Source organism: Euleptes europaea, chromosome 12 (genome assembly GCF_029931775.1).
Source record: "Euleptes europaea isolate rEulEur1 chromosome 12, rEulEur1.hap1, whole genome shotgun sequence".
In the NCBI taxonomy this organism is placed as follows: Eukaryota; Metazoa; Chordata; class Lepidosauria; order Squamata; family Sphaerodactylidae; genus Euleptes; species Euleptes europaea.
The window spans coordinates 10,780,519-10,785,842 of NC_079323.1; positions in this window are offsets into that span (position 1 = coordinate 10,780,519).

Here is a 5,324-nt window from a genome sequence, read left to right on the forward strand (position 1 = left end):
ACCCAGAGCAAGCAACCCTAATCATAGGCTACTAAAACTGGACTTGGATATCTGAAGCTAGAACATTCTTTTTTTATATATATATATATATATTATTTTTATAATATAAAACAAAACAAAAAAATACAATAATAACAAGAAAAAATAAAAATAAAATACAAAAGAGTATCAGTTATGATTATACAAAGTTATAAAGTTCAACAAAACCTAAATACCCTTTTGACCCTCCACCCACCTTAAAAAGTGACCCTTCACCTGACGTCCGCAGAAGAGTCTAAACAGTTCTAAAAGTTATTAATAATAATAATATAAAAGTAAATAAACTTGTTTCTATAACTCACTAACTGAATTAGTAAAGTTCTAGGATGGCTCTCCAGCCTATGTTTAGGATCTCTAGTGAGGAAGAGCCTGCAACGCCCCTAGATAATTGGTTCCCTTGTTGAACAGCTCTCATTGTTGAGAAATTTGTCTTAATGTTCAACCAAAAATATGCCCTCCTATAACTTAAGCCTATTAGATCCAGACTTGCCATGGAATCATGGAATCGAATCATACAACCATAGAGTTGGAAGGGACCACCAGGGTCATCAAGTCCAACCCCCTGCACAATGCAGGGAATTCACAACTACCTCCCCCATCCATATGCTCTGGTTGTCAGCTGGCACCTGACAGGGGATTGGGAGAGGTAGGGACATAGGGGGGCAAAATCAACATGGTCTTATCATAGAGTTTCTACTGAATCCTAGAGCACTGTGACATCACTTCTGGTCTCACCTGAAAATGATGTCAAACTGTTGTAGGGGTTTTGGCATTCTGGCGCAAGGTTCTGGATTCTGCCCCTGTTCTGTCTGCAGTGCTTTCTTGGTGATCCCGCTGAAGTCACAGATCCATTCAGGTGCCCCAGATGGTCGCGGATGGTGGGCCGGTCCCTGCTACGCAAACCGCACCCATTCTCCGGATCATGGCCATGCCCTTTCAAGGAAGATCACAAGGAAATGAAATACAATTTCTGTTTTCCAAAGTGGAAAAATTTAACTTTAAGGGAGGGGGGAGTGCTTGTAAATGAAGTTGTTCTTCTGTTTTTGAAGAAGATTATTAAATATGTTTTTTTCCTTAAGAATTAACATTGATTTTTTTTAATTAACCGAAACCGTTTCAACAGTGTTCTTCAATTAACCTTGCTATAAAAGACACGGCGCCTCCTGAAGACACAATCTTTTTTTCGCCAGACTCGTTTTCCTCTCAATTTTGATTGGGCTCATTAATCACAGCCTCTTGTTGTAAAGATTATCCCATTTAAATAGCTGTATTATGCAACAGATGCCAAGCGGGGAATATCACACAGCGCCGACTTCCCACTGCTTAACCTACTTTGGGTTTTCAGGTGTGCTTGTGCTGGGTGACTCCATTCCAAACAACAACAGGGGCAAAACAGCGTGGTGTGGGGGTTAAGAGTGGCGGACTCCAATCTGAAGAACAGGGTTTGATTCCCCACTCCTCCACATGAGCAGCGGACTCTAATCTGGAGAACCGGGTTTGATTCCCTGCTCCTCCACATGAGCAGCGGACTCTAATCTGGAGAACCGGGTTTGATTCCCTGCTCCTCCACATGAGCAGCGGACTCTAATCTGGGGACCTCCTCCCCATGAAGCCTGCTGGGTGACCTTGGGCTAATCACAGTTCTCTCAGAACTCTCAGCTCCGCCTACCTCACAAGGCGCCTGTTGTGAGGAGGGGAAGGGAAGGTGATTCTAAGCCGCTTTCAGACTTCTTAAAGGTTGAGAAAAGCAGGGTATAAAAACCAACTCTTCTTCTTCTGTTAGGACCACAAAATGTAAACAAGACTTTGCTAGAATGCTTTAGGTTGGATGTTAATTCCAATAAGAGAAAAGGCCAGGGCCGGGTGTTGGGGGATTCTGGGTCCCTCTCATGATCAGTTGTAATAGCAGGAGATCTCCAGCCACCACCTGTTGGCTACACTTGGGAGTATCCTACGGGAACCAGTGAATTGACCATATCTTGCATGATACTTTATTACTTTGGAAACTTGAATAGAATTGGGGCTGAAGAAATATCCTTGAAACGGCCGTCCCCCATCTTCACCTTCTATTATGAAGATTCAATGATTATTTATACATGTACCTTATGGACTTTTTTTAATGAGAAATTCCTACAAATATATTAAGAAAACTATATTGCATTGAGACTGCATCGAACGCTGAATGTATATTTTGTCTATATTTGTTACAAGTGCTACTTATGTGTATTCCCACTTGCTTGTTTTTGCATGTTTAAACACAATATAGTTGTTGTTATTTTGTACTGTATCGTTCCTGTGCTGACTTCCAAACCTCGCGGTATTGGCACTGAAGTGCTTTGATTTTGGGTTACCACCTGGAGGTTGGCAACCCTAGGCATTATACCCCATTGCAGTCCCTCCCCTCCCCAAACTCTGCCCTCCTCAGGCTCCACCCAAAATATCTGCCGGTGGCTACAAGGGACCTGGCAACCCCAGCAATGGGTCATCATATGGAACATGTGATTCCTGACTAGCTGGAATGACTTTCTCAGTTGAAAGGGGAAAAGATGGTGCCATTTCAACTGGGAAGGGGGGCGGGTGGCAGAGGGATTGTGTGTGGGGGGGGGTTCTTTCCTCTCCCTGAAAACACTAGTTTCAAAATGCAAAAAGGTTTAAAAAGGTAAAAGTCCCCTGTGCAAGCACCGGTCATTCCTGACCCATGGGGTGACGTCACATCCCGACGTTTACTAGGCAGACTTTGTTTTTACGGGGTGGTTTGCCAGGGCCTTCCCCAGTCATCTTCCCTTTACCCCCAGCAAGCTGGGTGCTGATTTGACCGACCTCGGAAGGATGGAAGGCTGAGTCAGCCTTGAGCCGGCTACCTGAACCCGACTTCCTTCGGGATTGAACTCAGGCTATGAGCAGAGCTTGGACCGCAGTACTGCAGTTTACCACTCTGGGTTGGGTTTTATTCCCCTCCTTTTTTTCTTCCGCTTTCCACTCTGCGCCACGGTTTACATGCAGATAAATATTCAGCACAGCTGTATCCATATTTGCCCACCAAGCAGGGGGCTAACAAATGGGCCGGCAGGGAAGTAGCTGCTGGCTACATTGTCTTCTGTTTGATTGGTACAAAGGGAAATGCTTGTTTGCCATTTCGCCCCAACCTGCCTCTCTGTCCAGAGAGAAACAGATTTTCTATTAACTGGTTGTCTTATTTAAATACCCAAAGGCGAGGGATTGCTGCCATCTAGTGGTGAGGACGTAGCATTGAGGAAAAACTCAATCTAAATCAGGAGTGTCAAACTCATTGGTTAGGAGGGCCGGATAGGACATAAATGTCACTTCGTCAGGCCGGGCCATTTGTACCATAAAATTCAATGCCAGGTACTGGAGATACAAACTTTATAGAAGAAACAGGAGAAGCCGATTAATGATATTGTCGGAGGCTTTCACGGTCAGAGTTCATTGGTTCTTGTAGGTTATCCGGGCTGTGTGACCGTGGTCTTGGTATTTTCTTTCCTGACGTTTCGCCAGCAGCTGTGGCCGGCATCTTCAGAGGAGTAAAGCTGAAAGCTCAAACCCAACCCCTTTCTGACTATATATTACTCTTCCTACACACTTGACACTGAGAGACACTGTCCTTCAATGTTACTCCTCTGAAGATGGCTGCCACAGCTGCTGGCGAAACATCAGGAAAGAAAATACCAAGACCACGGTAACCTACAAGAACCGATTAATGATATTTTTTTACTTTATTTTTTACTTAAAATACAAATATGTTTAAACCAATAACACTCTTACAGTATTTTCTGTTATTTAATAGTCTTTGATCATTGATACCTCAGGACTGCCTCGCCGGCTGGATAAGAGCTTTCAAGGGGCTGGATCCGGCCCGCGGGCCGTATGTTTGACACCCCTGATCTAAGACCTTTTATGCAGGGACGTTTCCCCGCGGTCACCCAGGCCAACCCTACAGAAAAGCCCTGCCTGCCAAACTTCCCCTTCTGCGCTGGCATTCCTGGTGATGCCAGCCTGGTTAGCTCGGACCCAGCCCCAAAGGAATGCGTTGGGCAAACACTCCCTCCCCCAAAAAGACAGCTTGCAAAGAAAGCAACCCGTCTCCCCTGGTAGGCTTGCCAGTGCTGGGTAGGGATATACCTGGAGATGTGGGGGCTGGAGCCTGAGGAAGGTGGGGTTTGGGGAGGGGAGGGACTGCAATGGGGAATAATGCCTAGGATTGCCCACCTCCAGTGGGTGGCGGGAGATCTCCTGCTATTACAACTGATCATGAGAGGGAGGGCATCTTGGCCATCTTCTGGGCATGCAGTAGGGATTACTGGGGATTTTTTTGGGGGGGGAGGTACTTGTGAATTTCCTGCATTGTGTAGGGGGTTGGACTAGATGACCCTGGTGGTCCCTCCTAACTCTGTGATTCTATGATTCCAGGTGACAGAGATCAGTTATCCGGGAGCAAATGGCCACCTCAGAAGGTAGACTCTATGGCATTATGCCTAGGCATAATGCCATAGAGCCCTCCCCTCTCCCAACCCCGTCCTCTTCAGACTCCACCCCCAAAATCTCCAGGCATTTTCCAGGCTGGTTGCCTGGTAGGGGTGCCAACTCTGGGTTGGGAAATACCTGGAGATTTGGGGGGTGCAGCCGGAGGAGGGTGGGGTTTGGGACTTCAATGGAGTATAATTAGGGTTGCCAGGTCCCTCTTTGCCATCGGTGGGAGGTTTTTGGGGCGGAGCATGAGGAGGGTGGGGTTTGAGGAGGGGAGGGATTTCAAGGCCATAGAGTTCAGTGGCCAAAAGCGGCCCTTTTCTCCAGGTGAGCTGATCTCTTTCGGATGGAGATCAGTTGTAATAGCAGGAGATTTCCAGCTAGTACCTGGAGGTTAAAACTAATGAAATCGATACGTATGCTGACCCAACAAAGTTGAATGAAATAACAGCACCGGCTCAAACTATTTTCATACAATAATGTCAATCCATTTTTGGACTGTGACGTTATCGGACCTTGGATTCTTCAATAAGTTCTGATTTTGTTACTTGTGGTCTCTATTCTACTGGTGAAGTAACCTGTTATTAATTTTGATTTATACCTGGGACTTGCATTCCGGTCTTGTGAAACTTGTAATACCACTGGTGAAGCAACCTGGTTTCTTCAACCTTAATAATACAGTTATTATAATTTATCTTGGTTATCTATATCTATCTATCTATCTATCTATCTATCTATCTATCTATCTATCTATCTATCTATCTATCTATCTATCTCTATCTCTATCTCTATCTATCTAT